Genomic DNA, 8927 nt, shown 5'->3' with positions numbered 1-8927 from the left:
ATATCAGTAACTTACATATATTGAATGTGTCTATCCTGTGTGCACAGTAGAGATACTGGCAGATCCAGAATGTCTCCCACACTTACACACTCCCCCAGAGACAGAAACATAAGGAATGCATTCCAAACACACATTCAGTACCAGAGACTGTCAAATTCAGAATAAACTCTACACTCACACACAGGACCACAGACTGAAAGTCCAGAATGTGGCCCACATCCATATACATATCCTTAACCCTTATCCAATAGGTATGAGCTTCTTGCTCCCTGTGTGGACGAGGCCACAGGCTGTAGGAAGGATGAGCAAACTGACCACAGCACCGTGGTTCAGAGTGCTATTCAAGTGGGGGGATTAGTAATAGGGGATTGCAGATTTAGGGGAATAGATTCCATTCTCTGGCATCAATAACAGGGAGTCCCAAAGGCTGTGTTGCCTACCTGGTGCCGATATTAATGACATCTCTTGACTGGAGAGTAACTTGGAGTGGAAGGGGAAGGATCCAGCTCTCTTGGTCCACATCGGTAGGACAAGAAATCCGGTTCTGCTGAGGGCCTATGAGCAGCTCGGGGCTAAATTAAAAAGCAGAACTAGAAAGGTAATACTCTCCAGAATGCTACCAGAGCAATGTGCAAATTGGTGTAGGGTAAATCAGATTATAGAGGTAAACGTATGGCTCAAAGATTGGTGTGAGTGAAACGGGTTCCAATTCCTGGGGCATTGGCACCAGTACTGGGAAAGGAGAGAGCTGTTCCACTGGGACAGGCTTCATTTGGACCATGCTGGGACCAATGTCCTGGCGAATCATATAACTAAGTTTGTAGATAGGACGTTAAATTTTATTAGTGTGGGGTGGGGGGAGGCGTTCAATTGAAGGGAAGTTTAAAAAATCAAAAAGGAACGAGAGAACAGAGGTGCAGAGTAGTGAAGAGGCAAACGGTAATCAAAGAATGACAGGAAGGTGCAGCTAATATAAGCAGCAGAGTTCAACAGAAATTAGAACCAGAATGAATAATAATGATAAAAAGTCAAAGCCTCTTTATCTGAATACACACAGCATTTGTAACAAGATAGATCAGTTGGCGGCACACATAGAAATAAATGAATGTGACTTGATAGCTATTACAGAGACGTAGTTGCAGGGTGACCAAGAATGGAAACTCGATATTCAAGGATATACAATGCTCTGGAAAAATAGGCAAAAAGGAAAAGGAGGTGGGGTAGCTTTGTTAATAAAGGAAGGTATCAGTGCGGTGTTGAGTAGTGAAATAGGTGCAATAGATCATGAGGTGGAATCGATTTGGGTGGAAATAAGGAATAGCAAAGGGAAGAAGTCGTGGGTGGGAGTCATCCATAGGCCCCCGAAGAGCTGTCTCACTGTAGGACAAAGTATAAATCGGGAAATAATGGAGCTGTGTAAGAAGGGTGCTACAATCGTCACGAGTGATTTTAATCTGCATATTGACTTGACAAATCAGATTGGCAGAGGTAATATGGAAGGTGAATTTGTCGAGTACATCAGGGACTGTTACTTCGATCAATATATTGCAGAACATACCCGGGAACAGGTTATTTTGGATCTAGTAATGTGTAATGTGATAGGATTAACAAGAGATATTGTAGTTAAGGATCCTCTATGGGGTAGTGATCACAACATGGTAGAATTTCAAATTCAGTTTGAGGGCGAGCAACTCGGATCTCAAACCAGTGTCCTCAACTTAAACAATGGCAATTGCTGTGGTCTGAAGAAAGAGTTGTCTAAAGTGGGCTGGGAAAATGGACTAAGGGGAAGGTCAGTGGATGAGCAGTGGCAGACATTTAAACAGATATTTCATAATGCTCAGCAAAAATTTATCCCAGTCAAAAAGAGAAGGATGAACCATCTGTGGTTAATAAATGCTGCCAAGGAGAATATCCAATTAAAAACTAAGGCATACAAAGAGGCAAAAACTAGTGGCTGGCCAGGGGATTGGGAATATTTTAGGAATCAGCAACGGATGACTAAAAAGTTAATAAAGAGGGGGAACATTGATTCTGACAGTAAATTGGCAAGAAATATATAAACAAACAGCGAGAGCTTCTCCGGGTATATAAAAAGAACGAGAGTAGCTAAAGTGAGTGAGGGCACCTCAGAGGATGCAACTGGAGAACTGATAATGGGGAACAGGGAAATGGCAAATAATTTATACCAATATTTTGCCTTGGTCTTCACACATTACACATACACGTAGCAGACGTTGATAGCTGCAGAAAAAGGAAATGTGCACACAGACACCTATAAGGAACTGTAAGATGCAGATAAGAACACAAACTTACAGACCAGAAATTGCAAGATTCAGAGAAAAAAAAACCCATATCACACACCAGAGTTTGAAAGATACAGAACAAACCCACACTGTCATACCTTAACTTTACAGGGACAACTTAAAACTGACACTCACATACCAGAAACCAACTGGTGCAAAGTGAAACTCAGTCAAGTAACAGTAACTGACAGATACAGATCAAAAACCAGAATCATATCACAGAAAATAACAGTTACAGAATAAAACAACAGTCACAGATCAGAATCTGGCAGGTAGAGAAATAAACCACCTTACTTTGCCATAAACTGCCAGGTACAGACTAAAACAGATAATCATTTACTATCAATGGACAGGTACAGATCTAATCCTTCATTCACTTAACAGAAGCAAAAAGGTATAGGATAAAGCATGTACTCAAATTCCAAAGATTGAAAGATCCAGAATAAACCCACATTCACATACCAGAAACTGACAGGGAAAGATTGAAACCTTCACACATTTCAGAAAGTAACTGGTACAGAATAAATGCCACCCTCACATATGAGAAACTGGTAGATACAGATTGAAACACAGACTCGCACACTAGAAGCCAAAAGTTACAGATTAAAATCTCCATTCACAGATCAGAAATTAGGAGATGAAATATAAAAACTACACTGAACTACCAGAGACTGACAGACACAGAGTGAAATCCACAGTGAATTGTAAGAAATTTACAGTTAGAGAGGGAAAGTCTGTGATGCATAACAGAGTGTGACAGGTACAAAGAAAACCTGACAATTGGCACTTCAGACACTGACAAATACAGAGCAAAACATACGCATAAGGAAGAAGATTCAAATACCAGACACTGACAGATACCGACTAAAACTCGCACACAGGTAAAGGAAACTGAGAGGTTCAGAATAAAATTGGCAGTCACATACCTGAGAATGACATGTACAAATTAAACCTCAGAGCCATATGTCAGAAACTGGCATGTAGAGATTAAAAATCACATTCACATCCGAGACAATGTAGAGATGTGGTGAAAAATCCACAAGCAAAAACCAGAATGTACCCCTTACTCTTATAACAGATAGTGTCATTGACAGGATAAAAACCACAGCTACACATTAGAAATTTAAGGGCACAGATTAAACCTTAAATTGGCCTACTATCAAAGATGAAGTGTGAACCCCCACTCATATTCCCAAGAATGTAATATTAACAGTCAAATCCACACTCACATACCCTAAACTGATGGGGACAAAGTACAAGCTAGAAACACAGACACATCAAAATCGGAAAGGTACAGAATAAGACATTTCTCACATAAAACAGGTACAGATATACTCACACTCAAAATCAGAAACTGAGAGAGATAAATTGTAGACTTGGGAATTGAGAGGTAAACGTGCTGGGACCAGTTTTCTGGCAAACTGCATAACTAGGGAAGCAGAGAGGGCTTTGAACGATACAAAGGGGTAGAGGGATCAAGCTTGGGTAGCTGCAACAAATCAAGGGGTAGAGTCAAGGTAAGAGAGCAGAATAGTAATATGGGAAATGAAGACCAGTGAATGGCGGAAGGGACAGAGAGAATAAAACCTAAGAACACAGCAACAGTCAACACGAGGGGTTACAAAGATAACAAAAATATAAGGCTCTGTATGTGAATGCACATAGCATTCATAACAAGGTAGAGGAACAGATAGTGCACATTGAAGTAAATCAATATGATATAATAGCCATTACAGAGACATGGTTGCAAGTTAACAATGGTTGGGTCCTGAATATTGAGGGGTATACAGCATTCAAGAAGAATAGGAAGTTAGATAAAGGTGAAGGGTTTGCACTGTTAATCAAGGATGGCATTGGTGCAATAGTTAGAGATGACCTTGGTTCAGGAGATCAGGATGTAGAATCGGTTTGGTTGACGATGAGGAATAGTCGGGGAAAGAAGTCACTAGTAGGAGTTGTGTCCTGGCCACCGAGTAATATTGACAATGTAGGGTGAAGTATACAAGAACAAATTTTGGGTGCTTGTGATAAAGGGATGGAAATAATAATGGGGATTTTATTCAACATATAAACTGGAAAAATGAGATTGGTTATAGCAGCCTGGACGAGGAGTTCATCGAATGCTTTTGAGATAGTTTCTTCGAGCAGAACATTCTGGAACCTGGTTATATTAGATTTGGTATTGTGTAATTTGACAGGATTAATTAATGACCTCAGAGTAAAGACACCTCTAGGTAGCAGCAACCACAATATGACTGAATTTTGCATCCAGTTTGAAATTGAGAGGAGTGGGTCTAAGGCTAGTATTTTAAACTTAAATAAGGACAACTATGTGGGCATGAAAGTTGAGCTAGCTGAATTGAACTGGGTTACTAGGCTAGGAGATAAATCAATAGAGAAGCAGTAGCAGACATTGAAGGTGATATTTCTGAACACTCAAAGGAAGTATATTCCTACAGTAAAGTAAAATTCCAAGGGGAGGACCCACCATCCATTGTTCACTAAAGAGGTTAAGGATAGCCTCAACCTTAAGGAAAAAGCATATAATTGTGCAAAGACGAGTGGCAGGTCAGATGATTGGTCAGAATATAATGAATGGCAGAGAATGACTGAAAGGTTAATCAGGGGAAGATAAATTAGATTATGACAGCAAACTAGCTGGAAATGTAAAAACGGATCGCAAGTGTTTCTATAGGTATTTAAAAAGGAAAAGTGTAAGTAAAGTGAGTGTTGGTCCATTAGAGACTGAGAATGGGGAGTTAATAGTAGATAATAAAGAAATGGTGGTTGAAATGAACAATTATTTGGCTTCTGTCTTCACTAGAGGATACACAAAATATTTCAGTAATAGCAGTAAATCAGGAGGTGCAAGGAAGAGAGGAACTTGGTGAAGTTACAATCACCAGGGAAGTGGTACTGAGTAACCTGATGGAGCTGCTGGCTGACAAGTCTCTGGGTCCTGATGGGCTTCATCCTCGGGTCCTTAAAGTTATGGCTGCTGAAATAGTTGACTCGTTATTTTTTCAAGATTTGCGAGATTCTAGAAAGGTTCCATCAGACTGGAAAGTAGTAAATATAACCCCGCAATTCAAGAAGGTGGGGAGGCAGAAATTGGGTAACTATAGGATAGTTAGCTTGACCCCTGATTCAGGGAAGGCATTAGAATTGATCATTAAGGAGGCTATAGCTGGGCCTTTAGAAAAACACAACGTCATTGGAAATGTTCAGCATGGCTATGTGAAAGGGAAATCATGGTGAACCAAAGTGTTCGAGTTCTTTCAAGGAGGAAAATGCACTGGGGATAAAGGGGAGCCCATTGACATACAGTATTTGGTTTTCAAGAAGGCCTTTGTCAAGGTGCCACATGAAAGGTTATTGTGAAAAGCAGGAGTTCATGATGTAGTGGGTAACTTAATTAGCATGGATAGAAGATTGGCTGGCTGACAGAAAACATTCTGATCGGGAGGATGTGATAAGTGGAGTAACACAGGGGTCTGTGCTGGGCCCACAACTTTTTACAATTTATATCCATGACCTAGATGAGGGGAGCAATGGCATGGCAGTTAAATTTGCAGATGACACACAGATCGGTAGGAAAGTGTGTTGTGAAGAGGACAGAAGGAGGTTGCAGACCTTGATAGATGGTTGAGTGAGTGGTCAGAAATCTGGCAGATGAAGTGTAATGTGAAAAAATGTGAAGTTGTTCACTTTGTCTGGAAGATTAAAAAAAACAAAGTATTACTTAAATGGAGAACAACTGCATAATTCCGAGGTGCAGAGGGATCTAGGTGTTCTGGTGCATGAGTCATGAAAAGTTAGTATGCAGGTACAGCAAGTCATCAAGAAGGAAAATGGAATACTATCCTTTATCATGAGAGGAATTGAAAATAAATGGAAGAATGTTATGCTTCAGTTATACAGGGCATTGGTGTGAGCACATCTTGAATACTGCGTGCAGTTGTAGTCTCCATATTTCAGGAAGGAAGTAAATGTGTTAGAGGCTTTTCACAGGAGGTTTATTAGATTGATACCTGGAATGAGTGGGTTGTCTTATGAGGAAAGGTTGGACAGACTGGGCTTTTCTTCACTGGAGTTTAGAAGAGTGAGGGGAGACTTGATTGAAGTGTATAACATCCTGAATGGTCTTGACAAGTGGATGGGGAAAGGATGTTTCCTCTTGTGGATGAGTTCAGAACTCGGGGGTGCTGCATTCCAATTAGGGGTCGCCATTTTAGAACAGAGATGAGATTTTTTTCTCTCCGAGGGTTGTGCAACTTTGGAATTCTCTGCCTCAGAAGGTGGTGGAGGTGGGGTAATTGAATATTTTTGAGGCAGGGGTAGATAGATTCTTGTTATGCAAGGGAATCAAAGATTATCAGGCATAGATGGGAGTGTGGAATTTAACTCAGAAATTGATCAGCCAAGAACAAATTGAATAGCGGAGCAAGCTCGAGCGGCTGAATGGTCTACTTCTGCTAATTCAGCAGGACTGGGGGACTGTTTGTAATATGCACTGTGAAGCAGGAACTGGTCCAGGAACATGGAGTGAGCCAGGGGAAAGGGAGAGGTCTTTCTCGGGCAGTGTCTAGACAGGGAGAGAGAGACAGAATATGATGAACTCGCTTTTCAAGATCATTGCTGATTTCTCTCTCCAAACTGTAATGAATGTTCCTGGTTCGGATTCAATATCTCACTGTTTGTTTTTGGATAGTGAATTGGGTGGCAGAGTGGCACAGTGACTAGCACCGCAGCCTCACAGCTCCAGTGACATTGGTTCATACTGCTTGTGTGGATTTTGCAAGTTTTCCCTGTGACTGCATGGGTTTCCGCTGGGTGCTCTGGTTTCCTTCCACATGCCAAAAACTTGCAAGTTGATAGGCAAATTAGCCATTGTTAAAACAAAATGCCCCTGGTGTAGGTATGTTGTAGGAGAATAGTGGGGACGTGAGAGTTAAAAATGGGATTAATATAGGATTGGTATAAATGGGTGGTTGATGGTCAGCATGGACTCGATGGGTTGAAGGGCCTGTTTAGGTATTGTATCTCTCGATGAATGGTGGGGGAAAAATGGCTGAATAATGAAGACATGGCAGATTTTCAAAGACTGTCTATTGCAGGATCAGGTGAGGAGATTAAGGACACTTTTTTAAACAGTTATTACTTCTTGTCCATTGATCAATTGGACATGGAAATAGAACTCTGGCTTGTGCAAATGTCACTTCTCCATTGAGTCGTCCGGGTCATTGAGCAGTGCGGGGCATGGGTTGTTTCTGAATGTCACAAAATTGCTGTAAAACCGCTCCAAATACCTGGGAAACAGAAGCAGAGTGCTGCAGTACTGCAGTGGACTCAGACACTGACACTGCTTATGTGTGAACTTTCCTTTTGTGATTGCTCAGAATGATTATTATTGAAAATATTACATTGATTACTTTTGTGTCTTCTCACTCACCTGTTCTTCAAGTGTAAGAGTTACCTTTTTTTTCTGCCAGGGAAACACTCGAAGGAACCAGAATGAAAGTCATGACTCATCAATAGATGGAAAAGTACCTCCAGCTCGTTCCAACACATATTAGGTACAGTATCAGTCACAAAGCACAGTGACATAGTCAGGTCATCATTTCCACTGCAACAAACAAAAGAAGTAGTCAGACCCACATTGATCCCAAAGAGACACATTATCAATCCAATAGTCAAACAGAGTATAGAGATAGTATTTGTTTCTATTTCTCTCCTACTGATTGGTAGATACATGATTCACAGTCCAAAAACACACACATTATCTGATTTAAATACACTGTGTCACCTTGGCTACAATTCAAATACCAAATCTTAAACAGAACAGACAAAATGTACCTGATTGAAAGCTACAGAATGAATCCCAATAACATACCTCACAATATAAACTGAGCTACAAATTACACACCAGTGCAAACATGTCACTAAGGGTCAGACAAAAACATACAGGATTAGTTCATTTACTACAAACTGATGGAATTTGACATTACATGTCAGGTCATACTCTAAAATTGAAAGATTGTCATTCACAATTGCTTTTGCAGAGATACAAATTGGATAAAAAGCTACAACTCACAAACAAGAATTGAATAAAACCTACAGCAATAAAACATTGTTAATCCATATTTTAAATTAAACACAAGTAAACACATATTGATACATTAACGTGTGAAACAAAGAGTTGTCACCACAATGCCTGAGATACATCTGAAGTACCGGATATTCCAAAATTCTGTACACTCTGGAGCAGTTCGTACAGATTGGAGGGTGGAAAATGTAACCCCACTATTTAAAACAAGGAGGGAGAGAAAAAAAGAAATTACAGACAGAACCTTACATCAGTCGTGGGGAAAATGCTGGAGTATATTATAAAGGATGTGATAGTTTTACGAAAGAGAAGTCATGCTTAACAAATCCACTGGTGTTTTTTGAGGATGTAACTAGCAGACTCGATAATGGAGAACTAGTGGATTTTCAGAAGGCTTTTGACAAGGTCCCACATAAGAGGTTAGTGTGCAAAATTAAAGCACATGGGATTGGGGGTAATATACTGGCAGGGATTGGGAATTAGTTGACAGACAGGAAACAGAGTAGGAATAAATG

The sequence above is a fragment of the Heterodontus francisci genome, chromosome 45 (assembly GCF_036365525.1).
Source record: "Heterodontus francisci isolate sHetFra1 chromosome 45, sHetFra1.hap1, whole genome shotgun sequence".
NCBI classification, from domain to species: domain Eukaryota; kingdom Metazoa; phylum Chordata; class Chondrichthyes; order Heterodontiformes; family Heterodontidae; genus Heterodontus; species Heterodontus francisci.
The sequence above is the reverse complement of the archived record's forward strand: the minus strand, read 5'-3'. Positions refer to the sequence as shown.